Source organism: Carcharhinus amblyrhynchos, chromosome 3 (assembly GCF_965287045.1).
Source record: "Carcharhinus amblyrhynchos chromosome 3, sCarAmb.v2.hapA, whole genome shotgun sequence".
Lineage (NCBI taxonomy): Eukaryota > Metazoa > Chordata > Chondrichthyes > Carcharhiniformes > Carcharhinidae > Carcharhinus > Carcharhinus amblyrhynchos.
Window position 1 is genome coordinate 45,986,774 of NC_137326.1, and position 17,642 is coordinate 46,004,415.

The following is a 17,642-nucleotide window of genomic DNA, read 5'->3' on the forward strand; positions in this document are numbered from 1 at the left end:
GAGGAGGAGAAAGTGGGTTCCCGGACACGCGTCCTTTGTTTGAACAGAGGGGAGTACGGTAGGATGAGAGAAGAATTGGCGAATGTTGACTGGGGGAGCGCGTTGGAAGGTAGGTCTGCTGAGGAGCAGTGGAGGATCTTTAAGGAGATCTTTCTTGGTGCTCAGCAGAAATTTATTCCGATGGTTAAAAAGGACCGTAGGAGGAGAGGTAATAAGCCGCAGATAACGAAGGAGGTGAAGGAAAACGTTAAATTAAAAGCGGAGGCGTTTAAAGTAGCTAAGAGTAGTGGGCGAGAAGAGGATTGGGAGAGGTTTAAATGCCAACAAAGATTGACAAAGAAGTTGATAAAGAAGGGTAGGAGAAACTATGAAGCTGGGCTAGCGCTTAATATAGAAAAGGATAGCAAGAGTTTTTATAAATATATAAAAAGGAAGAGGCTGGCTAGGGTGAACGTTGGACCCTTAGAGAATGAGAGGGGGGACTTAGTGGTAGGGGATGGGGAAATGGCTGAGGCCTTGAATAACTTTTTTGTTTCGGTCTTCAAGGAGGAAGACGTGAATAATTTGCTGGGTGTTAGTGATGGAAAGGTGGTAGGACTGGAGGGTCTCAATGACATTATTGTTTCTAGAGAGGCAGTGCTCGACAGACTGGAGGGACTGATTGTGGACAAGTCACCAGGACCGGATGGAATGCATCCGAGGGTTCTGAAAGAAATGGCAGAGGTGATAGTGGATGCCTTGGTGGTTATTTTCCAGACATCGCTGGATTCCGGGGAAGTGCCGGAAGATTGGAAAACGGCTAATGTTACGCCGTTGTTTAAGAAGGGTGCCAGGCAAAAGGCAGGGAATTATAGGCCGGTTAGTTTAACGTCTGTTGTAGGTAAAATGTTAGAATCGTCATCAAGGAGGAAATAGCGAGGCATCTTGAGGGGAATTGCTTGATAGAGCAGACGCAGCACGGTTTCATTAAGGGGAAGTCGTGTCTGACAAATTTATTGGAGTTCTATGAGGATGTGTCTAGGGCGGTGGATAGAGGAGAGCCGGTGGATGTGGTCTTTCTAGATTTTCAGAAGGCGTTTGACAAGGTACCTCACAAGAGGTTATTGCAGAAGGTAAGGGAGCATGGAGTTGGGGGTAGGGTGTTAGTGTGGATAGAGGATTGATTGTTAAATAGGAGACAGAGAGTGGGGGTTAATGGGTGCTATTCGGATTGGCGGTTGGTGACTAGTGGAGTGCCCCAGGGGTCGGTGCTGGGGCCTCAGCTATTTACCATTTATATAGATGATCTGGAGGAGGGAACCAAGTGTATGGTGTTGAAATTTGCTGATGACACCAAGATTGGTGGAACGGCAAATTGCGCGGAGGGTGTGGAGAGTCTGCAGAAGGATCTAGATAGGCTGGGCGAATGGGCCAGGAAATGGCAAATGGAATTTAATGTTGGCAAATGCGAGGTGGTCCACTTTGGTAGGAATAATGGTAGGAAGGACTATTACTTACGGGGCAAAAAACTGCAGCAGGCGATGGTGCAGAGGGACCTCGGGGTCCTTGTGCATGAGTCGCAAAAACCCAGCCTGCAGGTGCAGCAGGTGGTCAGGAAGGCGAATGGGGTGCTGGCCTTCATCGCGAGGGGGATTGAATATAAAAGTAGGGAGGTCTTGCTGCAGCTGTATAGGGCATTGGTGAGGCCGCAGCTGGAGTACTGTGTGCAGTTTTGGGCGCCGTACTTACGCAAGGATACTTTGGCCTTGGGGGGAGCGCAGAGGAGGTTTACTAGGCTGATACTGGAGTTGAGGGGGTTGAGCTATGAGGAGAGGCTGAATAAACTAGGCTTGTACTCGTTAGAGTTTAGAAGAATGAGGGGAGATCTCATTGAGACGTATAAGATGATGAATGGGATGGATAGGATAGAGGTGGAGAGACTCTTCCTGCTCAGAAAGGACAGTAGGACTAGGGGGCACAGCCTCAAGATGAAGGGGGGGGCGGTTTAGAACGGAGTTGAGGAGGAACTTCTTCACTCAAAGGGTGGTGAATCTCTGGAATTCTCTGCCCGTTGAGGTGGTGGAGGCTGCCTCGCTGAATATTTTTAAGATGCGGGTTGATGGGTTTTTGATAAGCGAGGGGATTAAGGGTTATGGGGAGAGGGCGGGAATGTGGAACTGAGACACGACAGATCAGCCATGATCTTATTGAAGGGCGCAGCAGGCTCGAAGGGCTGGATGGCCTACTCCTGCTCCTATTTCTTATGTTCTTAAAACGAAGCACTCAGAGGAAACCCACGCAGACATGGGGAGAACGTGCAGACTCCATATAGTGACCCAAGTTGGGAATCGAACCTGTATCCCTGGTGCTGTGAGGCAGCAGTGCTAACCACTGCACCACCATGCCACCCAGCTGGATTCTTAACATATCTTTCTGCCCATGTTAATCTCATATCCCCAAATATATAAACTGGATCTAAATCTACATAAATAATGTGGCCCAAAGAAAGTACCAATCTCATATCATAATTAAAATTTCAACTCACTTAGCCATCAACATACGTACATTCAGCCAATCATGATTAGCAACCTCTTCTAAAGGCCATTGTTTTTCCCTATCATGCAACATGCAATCGGGGAAGTTTTTCAATTTTAGTTACACTGATGCCATAAAATGCTTTAAAAGAAATAGAAAACAGTGAAGTTTTGAGAAGTGAGTTCTTTTAAAATGCTCAAAAATTGCAATGACACACCAGAAAAAAAGATCTTGCTTCCTGCTGTGCTTGAAAATTTGAGAGTAATTTAAAGAGGGGTTCTGAGCAAGTTCCATTGCAGGAAACTTATAAAGCTCTGTAACTTGGCATGGGGTCATTTTTTTATAGCTGGAAACCCATTCCAGGGGAGGGATTGATAGAAAATCATTAAAAAGAGGATAAATCGGTACATTGTACTTGCATATGAAATGCCAGCATTTATTGCCCACCCCAATTGCCCTTGAGGTCATGGTGGTGAGCTACCTTCTTGAATTGCTGTCGTGCATGTTGTGTAAGTAGACCCACAGTGCTGTTAGGAAGCGAGTTCCAGAATTTTGACCCAGTCACAGCAAAGGAACAGCGAATTCTCCAAGTCAGGATGGTATGCGACTTAGAGAGGAACTTGCAGGGAATTGTGTTCCCATGCATCTATTGCCTTTAATGCAATATTAGGGATTCGCTTTGCACCATGATTAAGTATCTACTTTGCTTTGTGCAAATATGTTGAAATTTGCTCTGCAGTGTCAATAAAAATTTGGGAATTTCAAATCAGAATATTACTGTCATTCTCAACATTAATGATTTCTCACATACTGAGCACCTAAAGACAATTTAAATAATAAATACAGAGCAGGAAATGCAACTTTATGCAATTTGCTGTCAAGTGACTTAACAAATTAAAAAACTGCATATTTTCACAATTGTACACCCATTGCTTGACTAACCACAATCTACCAGAATTACTTACATTCTGGCTTGCTGAAAGCAAAGGTATTAGTTGTGCATCATTTCTGAAATTCTTTAGTTATTATGTTCATCACACCACTAGTTTAGTCTGGGGGCTATAAAACCAATTAGTAAACACCTGATAAGACCTTCAATAACCTGCATGCAATTTTCTTATCAATGTAATAATTTAGCAGCAATGAGTTCTTTCCAAACAGGCTGAGGATAAATGACTTACAGCTTTCAGCAGGAACATTATATTAAGGAGATGGAAATAAACACAAATGAAGTAAATGCAAATTACTTGAGCAAAAGCTTGATGAAATATTGGGTAGAAAATACAAGCTTAAGCTGTAAATAAATTGCATTGAAAGGAGCAACTCAGACATTTTTTACTGAATATTTGCATATTTACAACCTTTTATAAGACAGGCAGTAAAATAAAGTTGCTATATAACTTAATGTGCATTTGTGATATGAAGTATGCAGGATGGAACATTGGAATTAATTTAGTAGCAGGTTGTAATAAGAATATGATACATTACAAAATAATAGATCTCTTTCTCCCATTCCGCTGACAGTCTTTGCAAAGATTTAAACCTGATGTGAGTTATTTACTCCACAGCTCGTGAACAAGGATGTGCAGTTGACCTTTTCTTCGAACAGAAACAGCACCTGTATATGACAAAACTTCTGGCAGGTAATTTTCAGCATATAAATTCACTTCCAGCATGGATAAGTCGCCATTGTCATGCAGCAGGAATAGCAGATGTGATTTCAAATTACTTATATGAATGTCCTCACTGCTTTCACAAGCTGCACAAGTAATAATATTGAGCTTTAACAACTGGTTTTAATACTCAACTTGACTACAAGGTTTCTGAAAACAGTTTGTTCCTACCTATTTTCAGTTCTCTTCAAATGGCAGCGGTGCACCTAAACTTCATTAAAATAAATTTCAACATGCTGTGACATGTGGGCAGATAATCATAGCATATAATTTGCTGCTTCTGGGCAAACATACTGGAAAAATTCCAAACCTTCTGGAATGTCTGTATTGTGTTCATTCTAATGTCATAATTTTTACATGAAAAGGCAACACTTCTGCGTTATCTGCAAAAATACATTTAATCAGATTGAGCTGAAACCTTTTTTTATATATCAGATCCTTGCAAAAAAAAATCAGACATATAAATGTCAGACATTGTACTGTTCATTTTGATTTGCTGGGAATGCTGAATAGGAGAGTTACATCTTTTAAAAGAGTCAAAAACTTTGTAGATAAGAGCGTACCGATCCCTATAACAGGAAGCTGGATTGATGGCTGGGATTTTCCGCATCCCTTCCCCATCCTTTGCAGTGTTTTTCCCGGCAGTGCAGGTGGCTCACCATTAGTTGCCGACGGGGTGTTCTGATCCTGCGAAAGTCAATGACCGTTTGTGTTCTTTGCCACTGGACAACCCACCATTGGTGGTCAACTTTTGGCTGGACCAAAAAAACCCACCAGTGGGAAGGGGTGGAAAATCCTGTTTAATGATGCAAAACTAGGTGGCAATGTGAGTTCTGAGGAGGACGCAAAGAGGCTTCAAGGGGATCTAACAGATTAAGTCAGTCGGCAGGAACATGGCAGATGGAATTTAATGTGGAAAATGTAAAGCTTTCCACTTTGTTAGGCAAAACAGAAATGGTCTGAGATTGGGAAATTTTGATGTACCTAGGTGTCCTTGTTAAGTAGTCACTGAAAACTAAAATGCAGAGGCAGCAAGCAATTAGGAAGGCATGTGGTATGTTAGCTTTCATTGCAAGAGGGTTTGAGTGCAGGAACAAAGAATTTGTGCTGCAGTGAGACTGCATCTGGAGTATTGTGCACAGTTTTGGTCTTCTTACCGAGGAAGGGTATACTTGCCAATGGAAGAGTGTAAAGCACATTCACCAGACTGATTCGTAGAATGGCAGGATTGTCTTGTAGGGCAAGATTGAGAACGCTGACCTATATTCTCTACAGTTTTGAAGAATGAGAGCTGATTGCACCGAAAAGTACAAGATTCTTACAAGGCTAAACAAGTTAAATGCAGGAAGGACGATTACCTTGGGTCTGCGGTTTAGAACCACGGGACACAGTTGCAGATCAAGAGGTAGGCCATTTAGAACTGAGATGGAAGGAACGTGTTCTCTCTGAAGTCAGTGAACCTTCAGAATTATCTACCACAGAGGGCTGCAGGCGCTCAGCCATTGAGTATACCCATAACGGAGACATCTAGATATTAAATACATCAAAGGATATGGGGATAATGCGAGAAAATGATGTTGAGTTAGAAGATCAGCCATGATCTGGTTGAATGGTGAAGCAGGCTCTAAGAGGCTTATGATCTCCTCCTGCTTCTACTTCCTATGCTCCATGTTGATATGAATTGTTTTTTGTGATTTCTTGGCTGACTTACTACAAACACATCAGGATTCAAAAAACTGGCCAGCCAAATGTTGTAATTTGGAAAAAAAAAGGCTGGATTGCTCCATGCATTTATAAATCTGGAATTATAAAGACAGTCTCAATGATGGTGATCATGGCAACAATCATCAATTGCAGTAAAAAGCTATCTGGTTCACTGATATCCAAGAGGGAAAGAAATTTGCCATCCTTCCCTGGTCTGGCCTACATGTGATTCTAGACCCCCAGCAATGTGGTTGGCTTTTAACTGGCCTCAGTTCAATGGTCAACAAATGATGGACTTGCCACAGGTGTCCATGACTTAATTGAAGAGTACATATGGAATATTATCATCCGAGTACTAATATCAATCCTAATCTTTCAATTATACATTTAGCAAAATGACTCATGATTCCTAAACAACTGAATGAAGTGAATTATTTTTCAATAAAACATATTGAAGTAGCTGAACATCTGAAATATGCCACAAGACCCAAGTAGATTAGGACAACCTATGTAATTTCACAGGAAATATATTGCAAAATTCTAAAGGGAGAAAGAACTCTAATTCAATGAGCCAGAAATGATAGTAGATTACGTTTTGATGAGTTAAGCTAGAATCACGCATCTTGAACTTAGTCATCCACCCTACAGGTTGTACATCATATAATGAATAACTAGACTGTAAAAGACAATCAACAAGTGGAGTAAAGAAACCCATGCAAAGACAACAAAGATCTCAAACAAATGCGATCTTGTAATCTTGTAATAGGTAGCAGAACCTTTTGAACTTTAACAATGAGGATTGCTGATGAAACTAGCACATTGTGCTAAAGTGTCATTGCATACATTCGTTTCTAAATAAATTTGAATGAAGCAAAGATAATCCCTTTGTGCTTCATTCAATCATTTCTTAATAGCAAATTATAACGCTGAAACGCAGAGGCTGCATACTCTCAAATAGATAGAAACTATTGCAATCTGCCACATAAGCGAAGCCTTGCCTGTGGACCATAAATTGTGAACATTTGAGAGATGCAAACTGACAGAAGGAAACAGATGCAAAGTTGGCAGGACATCTGTGGTACATTTCTGCTCAAAGCAAGATTCATTTTAGGGTTCAGTCCTCATTTGAGCAATTGACCAGTGCTAAATGAACATTCTGCTGTCATTCAGTGGTTTTCCAAGTTTACAAATCAAGTGACTTCTACACTGATCTAGCTGACCAGCTCACATAGTACATAATGTGGCTCAAAGCTGAGTCCATTCATAATAATGTTCCCAGTTGTGCTGATGCACTGAAGACCTAAAATAAGCAAGTTAGTTCAGGGGAACAGCCACGATAAAAAATATGAAGAGCTTTGTATAAATATATGTTGATCCACAGCTCCAATTGAATTTACGAGAGACATGCTTCTCTGTCCCATGCAAATTTTAAAATAATATTGAAACTTGCCTTGTTCCAATTGAATAGTCTTGTCTAAAACTGCCAGAGAGAATGAAAATTAAGATAGAATAACTGTGTGGATGATCAACAACAAGCTGCTACAAAAATATTAATATTCAGAGGTCCTGTACCCAGTGCAATTTATGTTGCAATTTAGCACAACTGGCGTGATTTTTTTTAAAATGAGGTGGGACAGCAACAACTATGGATTTGTAATGCTGAATTAGTTCAATTATCCATTTACTGTTTAATAAATCCTTTTAGCAGTTCTAGTTTATGCCACGGTCCAGTAAAGTCAAGAGGATTACATGAAGGTGCATTATATAACCAGCAGTCAAAAATCTTTGTACTTAGACGTTGTGTTAACTGTGTGACCTGATCACTGATTACAGAATTGGTAATCTGTAAACTGTCTGTACTGTTATATGCTCTGTCTGAGGCCAGAACTCCCCATTCACCTGACGAAGGGGCAAACCCTGAAAGCTTGTGAGTTTACTATCAAATAAATCAGTTGGACTTAAACCTGGTGTTGTCAGACTTCTTACTGTTTTTACCCCAGTCTAACGTTGGCATCTCCACTTCTTGAATCACTGCGAGTGTGTGGTGTCGGTAAACCCAAAGCACTGTTAGGGCGGGAGGTTCCAGGATTTTGACCCAGGGATAGTGAAGGAATGGTGATGTATCTCCAAGTCAGGCTGGTGAGTGGCTTGGAGTGAAACTTCCAGGTGGTAGTGTTCCCATGTTGCCCTAGTCGTTCCAAATGCTAGCAGCCATGGATTTGGAAGTTGCTGCCTCAGGAGCCTTGGTGAGTTGCTGCAGTGCATCTTGTAGATGGAACACATTGCTGCCACCACGTGTCGATGGTAGAAGGAGTGAACTTTTGTGTTGATTGAGTGCCAATCAAGCAGGCTAACCCCCCCTCCTCCAAAGAATGTTGATCGTGGGATATGCAGCAATGGTAATGCAATTGAACGTCAAAGGATGATGATTAGATTTTCCCTTGTTGGAAATGGTCATTGCCTGATACTTGTGTGGCACAGATGTTACTTGCCACTTGACAGCCCAAGCCTGGATATTGTTTAAGTCTTGCTGCATTTGGACATGGACTGATTCAGTATGTGAGGAGTTGCAAATGGTGCTGAAAATTGTACAATCATCTGCAAATATCTCTACTTCTGATCTAATAATGGAAGGAAGATCATTGATGAAGCAGATGAAGATGGTTGGGCCAAGGACACTACCCTGAGGAACTCCTGGATCTGTGATGATTGACCTCCAACAATGACATCCACCTTGCTTTGTGCTAGTGATGACTCCAACCAGCAGAGTTTTCCCGTAATTCCCACTGACTCAGGTTTTCCTAAGGCTCCTGATACCATACTTGGTCAAAGCTGCCTTGATGTCAAGGGCAATCACTCTTACCTCTAGCATTCAGTCCTTTTGTTCATGTTTGAACCATGGCTGTAACGAGGTCAGGAGCTGAGTGATCCTAGTAAAACCCAAGTTCTGCATCAGTGAGCAGGTTATTGGGAAGCAAGTGCTGCTTGATAGCACTATTGATGATGACCGCTTCTATCACTTTACTGATGATCAAGAGCAAATTAATGGACTGATAATTGGCCAGGTTGAATTTGCCCTGCTATTTGTCTATAGGACGTACTTGGGCAATTTTCCACATTGCTGGTAGATGCCCGTGCCTTAGCTGCATTGGAACACTTGTCAGCCCAAGTCTGGATATTGTTTAAGCCTTGCTGCATTTGGACATGGACTGATTCAATATGTGAAGAGTTGCAAATGGTGCTGAAAATTGTGCAATCATCGGCAAATATCTCCACTTCTGATCTAATAATGGAAGGAAGATCATTGATTAAGCAGCTGAAGATAGTTGGGACAAGGACACTACCCTGAGGAATCCTGGATCTGCCAGTCTCCAGCACTGTTGCCAGAGTCTTATCAGGGCCCATAGACTTTGCAGTATTCAATGGCATCAGTCATTTCTTAATATCATATGGAATGATTCGAATTGGCTGAAGAAGGGTATCTATGATGCTGGAGACCTCTGGAGGGGGCCAAGACTCAGTACGTCTGGCTGAAGATTGTTGTGAATACTTCAATTTTATTTTTTGCACCATTGTACTGGGCTCTATCATCATTCTGGATGAGGATATTTGTGGAGTCTCCTCTTCCAGTGAATTGGTTAATTATCCACCACCATTCTCAGCTGGATGTGGCAAGACTGCAAAACTTAGATTTAGTTTGTTGTGGGATTGCTTAGGTCTGTCTATTACTTACTGCGTTTGCTGTTTGCTACGCAAATAACCCCATGTTGTAGCTTCACCAGGTTAACAACTCATTTTAGACATGACTGGTGCTGCTCTTGGCAAGTCCTTATGCACTTTTCATTGAATCATGATTGAGCTCCTGGCTTGGTGGCAATGGTAGAGTAGGGATATACCAGGCCATGAGGTTACAGATTGTGGTGAAGTACAATTCTGTTTCTAATGGCCCACAATGCTTCATTGTTGTCCTGACTTCAGTTGCAAGATCTGTTCAGAATCTTTCCCTGTTCACATGGTGATTGTGCCACAGAACACAATGGAAAGTATCCTCAAAGTGAAAATGGGACTTTGTCTCCACAAGGATTGTGCAGTGGTCACTCTTGAAGATAGTGCCATTGTCAGATGCATCTGCGGCTGATAGATTGGTGAGAATGAAGTCAAGTACGTTTTTTCCCCTCGATGGCTGCCTCACCATCAGCCACCAACCCAGTCTAACAGTTATGTCCTTTAGGACTTGACCAGCTTGATTAGTAGTGGAGCCATCAAGCCACTCTTGGCAATAGACATTGAAATCCACCAACCAGTGTACGTTCTATTTCCTTTCCACACTTAATGCTTACTTCAAGTGGTGATCAACTGATTCATTCTATGAGGGAGAATGGGTGGTAATCAGCACAAGGTTTCCTTGTCCATGTTTAACCTGATGCCATGAGTCTTCATGGGCTTTGGAGTCGATGTTGAGGGCTCCATGGGCAAATCCCTCCCCTCCATATACCACTATGCCTCCATCTCTGCTGGGTGCGTCCTACTGTTGGGACAGGACATACCCAAGAATGGACATGTCATAGTTTGGAGCACTGAAAGCTATAATTCCATGAGTATGACTCTATCATGTTATTGCTTGACTAGCTCTCCAAATTTTGGCAAAGCCCCAAGGTGTTTGTAAAGATGAATTTGCAGGGTGGACAGGACTGACTTTGTCATTGTTATTTCTGGTGCTAGGTTATTTGTCTGATTTCATTCCTTGGAACCTTGCATGCCCACCCCATCATGTGACATTAGCCCCAATGGGAAAGTGAATCCTACAGAATTGCTTTTCAGCTAACTGATCGCAAGCACTTTTGTGAAATAATTCCTCACTGGACTCTGACTTTAGAATGTGGAGCTCACTTGAACCAATATTCATTTCTCTGTGGTTCTTATATCGTAAAACTCCTTTTCTTGATTACTCCATTTTGTGTGTGAATGTATGGAGTGGGACTTTGTGGACAATCCTTTCACACATTTTGAAAGTATTAAATAAATAATCTTCCTAGCTAACCCCAATTTGAACTTGCTGTAGGTTAGTCGTAAAATAAATTGGATCACAAAACCCAACGTGTTGGGGAAGCATACCACCATTTATTCTTTAAAAGTAAAACACTCCTCTTATATGGACAGGTGGTAAGAGGAAATCAGGGCTGTTTGAAAAGTCTTTCTTGTCTTTTTGTGCTTCTTGTACACACTTCTTTAAGCAAATCCTTTTCTGCAAAGTTTGCATTTGTAGGCTTAGCATTCCTTAAAGCAGCCTGATGCACCATGTGTGGTGAATAGTCTTCATGTACTGTACCCTGCTCTCATGAAAATGTGTACCAAATGAACAAGTCTCAGGGAAGAGATGAGAAGAAATGTATTGAATCATCAGGTCATTGATATTTGGAACAAAATCAGTAAAAGTGGTTAATACAGTGCACATCAACTCATTCAAAAAGATCCAGATAAATATCTGGTTAGGGATATAACTGAGAGATACAAGGATAAGTATGAACAGAGATAATTAAATCATTCAAGAAGTCCTCATACCCAGATATTTAATCTGCAATAAATAATCAGGTGGCGTTGAATAAGGGACAAGTGGGGATTAATAGATATTCTGCAGCTGTTTGATTACCTTTTGAGAGTACAGAAACAATTTTAGGCAAGTTTATCTGGAGGTTAAATGGGATAGAGTTTATGTACGTTGTCAGCAGAAGGAGTAACCTAAATGGGTTGAATAACTTTCTCCAATTCATTTACTTATGTGTTTAGTTGTCACCCTACTTTTAAAATACATTTCTCCAACTGAACATAGTACAGAATACTTCTGAAGTGCAGTGCTAACCCAATCAAGTTTCAGCCAATTAAGCTTGCAGAGTTTGCACCATAACATCCCTAAGTGCAGGAGGATGACATCTGGTCCATCGAGTTTGCACCAACTCTCCAAAAGATCAACTTACTTAGGCCTGCCCTCCACCCGATCCCCTTAACCCCAATTACCATGGCTAATCAACCTAACCGACACACCTTTGGACATGAAGAGGCAATTTAGCATGGTCAATCCACCTAATCTGCACTCCTTTGGAGTGTGGGAGGAAACCCATGCAAACAGGGGGAGAATGTGCAACCTCCAAACAGACAGTAACCAAAGGAATTGAACCTGGGTCTCTGGTGCTGTGAGGCAGCAGTGCGAACGACTCTGCCATCATCATTAATGTATATGGAGAGGATTTTCTGCCCTCTTTTCAGCAGGTGGGAATGGTGGCAGGGGCAGAGAATTGAGGGAGTCTCCCAAAATGGCTTTTATGCTGGCAGGATTTCCCTACTTACTGTCCCCACCACATAACATGCAATGAGTGGAATCTCATTTAACTGCAATTACATACAATCAGCAGGCCTCCCCACTGGAAAACCTTATCACATACGAAGATCCCCATCTGGTGGTGTGGCATCATGCTCTTGGTGTTCCCAACAGGTTTTTCAAATGGTGAACTTGGGAAGAGAACCCTCCAGGAGTGGACAGGTACATACAGCATCCAGTGAGGATAGGATTATATCCGGGTAATACTCTTATACTGCCGTCTGCTTATAATCATTATCTGTGATATCATGGAATCTCTTTGACAAAGTCTTACGTGACAGAGAAAGCACACATCATTTCATCCACCATTAACAAATAACAAAATACCATAACAAAACCAGTACACACAAGACTAGGTTGTATCAGCTTCCAAGTACAGGCGGAGTGGTCAGGGATGCTATGTGTTGGGGAGCTGTAAAATGGGAAGGAGTGTCAGAGGTGGAATGTCCATCAGCTTCCTACTGCCATGGCATCTCACCAGCAGCCAGAATGGTAAAGGGCAGCTCTGCTACCTAGAGGCCAATTGTATCACTTTGGTGGGCAATTAACTGACATTTTACCAATAGTAGGTGGACCATAGAAGGAGATGATTTGCTGAATCCTGGCTCTTCTCTGAGGACTTGGGGAGTGGGCTCTCTCAATCACCCACACTGTGGTCCATGGAGTGACATCCCGGCAGCAACGAGCGGCAACTAATCCCTACTGTCACCAATTCTCCCGCGCCTCTTATCTCCCTCACCATCACCTACCTGACAGACTCTCAGTGAATGCCAACCCCATTCCATTTGTTTTGAGGGCAGCACCCATCGCTGTGTCCTTTCAGTTGTGTACTGCCCCAGGAATGCTACCAGTCCATATGAAGCAGTTAAAACTGAAGAGCCAGCAGTTTTTAGAGGCAGGCACTGGATATGCAACAGCAACTAATCCATTGCCAGATGGGCCAAAATACAGTCAGAAGTTCTCCCATATAGCCAAGTGAGGTTGACCCAGTTTTCTAACTCATTGTCAGGGATCCCACCATCCTTACAGAATTCAGCCCAAGGAGAGTGTAAATAAGAACGCGAGCCAGCACTTAGTAAAACCCTAGAATTAAAAGAAGGATCCATTACGTACATTTATAACACCAATTTTATGAGCCAAAATCAAGCACTTGCTCTTTGCAATGCTTACCTGCAGACGAAGGACAGTCCTTAATAAGTGTCACATGGCTAGGTGGAAGCTGTCAATGAGGTATCCAGTCAAACAACAATAAAGGGCTGCTGCTTGCTATTAAAATGAATGATCATTTTTGGTGGAACAGATACACTTTTATCCCAGATGTAGTGTATACAAGGAGAAATGTAGGTGAAAGTTGCAATTTGGGTATTTACAACTTGGAATTTCTGTGACAGCGGACATTGCAAAGAACTGCAGATCACCATACAATGAAAGCTGAGGTATGAGCTACAAGAATGGAGGTAGCCAAAGAGGTAAATGCAATTATTCAAGTCTAACTTCACCGCGAGTAAAGGAAAACATTTCTCGTATCAGAAGGAAAGCTTAGATTAGCATTACCATCTTTGTATATACTTTTCTTGCTTCCTCATAGGTACAGCAGAAAGCTAACTTGTGTATACTCAAGAAAGTAGCATGCAAAATATGGGGCAAAACAATATTTTTCTTTGCATACCTTTTGATGATGAACTTCTGATATGGTGATATCTCAGAAGGCTCAATATTATTGTACAATGTGATGCATTAACACAGAGATAGGATTTTCTGTCATCTTCTGCCTGCATTTATGACAATGAAGGCAAGACTGCAGCTGCAATCAAATGGCTGGCAACTCGGAAGCCTCAGCAACTTAAAGAACTAACTTTCATAATTAGGGATAGCTAAATCACTTTAGTTCATTTACTAGTGTCATAATTAGGCTTATATTAACACTGCAATGAAGTTACTGTGAAAATCCCCTAGTCACCACACTCCAGCACCTGTTCGGATAGAGTGATGTAAAATTTGGCATAGCCAATGCACCTAACCAGCACATCTTTCGGATTGTGGGAGGAAACTGGCACCCAGAGGAAACCCACACAGACATGGAGAGAACGTGCAGACTCCACACACACAATGAACAGTGAATAGAAAGAAGTCATAGAAACCCTACAGTAAAGAAAGAGGCCATTCGGTCCGTCAAGTCTGCACCGACCACAATCCCCCTACCCCCTTATCCCTACATATTTTACCCACTAATCCTCTAACCTATGCATCTAAGCTCAATTTAGCATGGCCAATCAACCTAACTTAATAAAGTACATTTGAAGTGTAATCATTGTGATTATAACAACTCAGAAGTCAGCTGTGAAGGAACTATGCTTTTATTGCACAAATGAAAATAAATAATAACCACATGCATGTGCTGAACACAACAGGGTCCAACTGGGACTAAAAGGTTAATGGACCTTCTCAGGATCCTGCTGATAGAGGGGTTGGTATATGAGCTCCACCTGGTGGGCTAAATACCAGTCCTCAGGGAGCTCATATTCAATGAGCCCAACTGGGAGGTCAGCTAATGATTTCTCATGCAGATCATGGGAGTTATTGCAGCAAATATACTAGCTCATGTTATGATTCTCATGGTCACAGACCCACAAAGCTTATGTACTATTAGAAGAATGTTATATATTTTTAAAATTACATTACTGAGAGATGTAATTGCTGAATTTTGTTTCTTGAAGATGATAAATTGTGGATTATAATGGGCCAGAAATTATGATTAAAATAATGGTGAGGAATTAACGGTGTTCACTGTTACGTGTGTGCAATTCAGGTTAAAATTTAAGGAAATGCAGATACACACATGAATGTGAAAATTTAGAAATTCCTGTCTGAGATGCAATGCACCTCCGTAAGCTGTGAAAACAGCATCTCACCATCTGGTTTCCCATTCAGATGTATTGACTGGCATCACGATCCTGTAGGTATACTCTTGCCACAGAAAGTAACAAAGTATTACATAAAATTTTCAGCACAGAAACAGACAATTTAGCTTAATTGGCCCATGCCAATGTTTATGTTCCACTTGAGCCTCCTCCAATCTTTTCGGTCATCTGACCCCATCAACATATCCTTCTTTTCATTTCTCCCTCATTTTCTTATCTAGCTTCTCCTTAACTGCATCTACCTTTGCAGTCTCAATGATTCCTATGCTAAGAGAATTCCACATTCCTACCATTCTTTGGGTAAATAAGTGTGTCCTGAATTCCCTCTTGGATTTATAAGTGAATATCTTTTATTTATGGCTCTTTGATCTGCGTTCCCCTGACATGAAATTAGGGATTGTCCATTTCATGGTAAGTATTCATTACAACCTACCAACATTTCTGACACTAAAAACTACTATTAAAAATGGGAAGTCTCATTCTTTCAGCTTTGAACTGTTGTTGGCAGGTTATTTAAAAAAATACATTTATGTAACTTCTTTGCCTTTCTCAGTCTCGTCTTTATTTCCTTCTCTTTATTTTGCTTCCTTTAGCCACCTTGGCAATGAATTCACCATTCTAACTCATAGACTTCCTGACTGTGCTGATTGTTAGAATATTCTAATCTTATCAGTTAAGGAGACATAGTTCCTTGCCTTATCCACACAGACACCGTTACAGCAATCTCTCACAAACAACAATTTACCATGCAAAAGCTCAAGGGAGTTAAACAGTAAGGGAAAATCTAAAAAATGGCAGCTACCAACATTAAGTTGTAGCTGACTCTAAGTTATTTGCATATTATTAATTAACACTAGAGAGAGTCTCTAATGGGAGTAAACACATTGCAAAAATTATATTTCTACTCTTGCTATTGATGTGAATATTCTTCAATGTCAGGTAACAAAAGTGGTCAGTTATTGCCAGAACAATCAAGAGTGTTTATTCGGAAATAAAAACACTGATAACTGTATCTTGATAACTGTAACCAGTTTTGTTACTTTCCTATTTATTTGATCAAGTGAAATTGAATCCTCTCCTGACTCAATGATCATGATTGGACAGAATATATTTAGGTGTCTAACATTTTATACAGTACAAGTGCACAATCTCTGATGTTCCATTCAGAGACAAAGGCTTGTATGATATCACCGGCCGCAGTGCAGCTGCTAATACACTAGGATAACTGTTTTAGCGACTGTCACTTGCAGTTTGTTACTGGGTGTGAAAAGACTTGCAAAACCACAATTCATTAATTATTCACAGATGAGGACTTGGTAGTTTAAAGATTTTTTTTCTCAAACGAAACAACAAATGAAGTAAGTGCAAGGCCCTTCACTGCAAGGCTCTTCAGAGAACTTGATGATTGTAGGCAATTTAACTTTACAAAACTAAATCTCGTTTATAATGTATCCAGAAGCAATTGACAATGGAATGTTCTTCGGGTCAATTCCTTGGCTACTGCTGAATTTATATTTTAATAAACCAATCTTTAGGTTTTTACTGAACCTTTTACACAAGGGTGACAATGCCATCTATCTCAAATCATCTTAATTTCTATATATGACATTCCACTACTTTGATAGCTAGGGTGATCACTGACTTGTTAAAAACTTGGTTGTTAAAAGTCACAATGTTTTTGTTTCTCTGTCATTTTCACAGTAACTTCATTGCAGTGTGAATGTAAGCCTACTCGTGAGTAATAAATAAATTAACTTTTTGAAGTAGTGAACTGGTCTGCCTTCAAGTTACTATTCAGAACATACCACTAGCCAGTGTAAATGTCTTTTTTTTTTGTGTTACTTGAAAGCTCAATCTATATGGAAAATTGTGAGAAAGGAACCAAACTGAGCTATACGTATTCCGGTAAAAGCAGAGTTCCTCAACTCTTCATTTTTTTTTATTTGAAACAACCGAAAATGCTGCTGCTTGAGGATGTAAGGTATATCAATGTAGCTTCATAATTGTAAACCAGCACGTCCTGACAATGGAAGAGAATGGCAAGTCCTCAACTGATAGTTCAGAAAACCTAAACAGGATAGTGCTCTTTTCTCTAGAAAAGATAAGACTGTTTGAGTGGTAACGCAATGGAGTTATTTAAAATTCTAAAGAGGCTTAAGTGCATGGACACAGAGAAAATATTAAGATTTCTGGAAAATCCAAAAATCAGGGTGATCAAAATGCAAGTCACTCATTAATCCAAAAGAAAGCCAAAGGAACAATATTTACTTATGAGGAGTGGTTAAAATATGAAACTTGTTACTGCATGAAGGAATTGATTCATTAAAAGGAAACTCATTAGGGTGCAAGGGAGAATCAAAACTGAAGGATATACAGTGAGGGTAGATGAATTAGAATGGGAGGAAGCTCATGTAGAGTTGTCAGTTGTGTCAAATAGACCAGTTCTGTACTGCA

General features: G+C 40.9%; 1 protein-coding gene across 7 annotated transcripts in view; it reads right to left on the minus strand.

Annotated features, from left to right (window-relative positions):
• The window catches only part of LOC145339265 (contactin-4-like), a 2,278,868-nt gene that overhangs the window by 1,075,306 nt on the left and 1,185,920 nt on the right, over positions 1 to 17,642 (minus strand). The gene's annotated exons all lie outside the window — the stretch shown is intronic.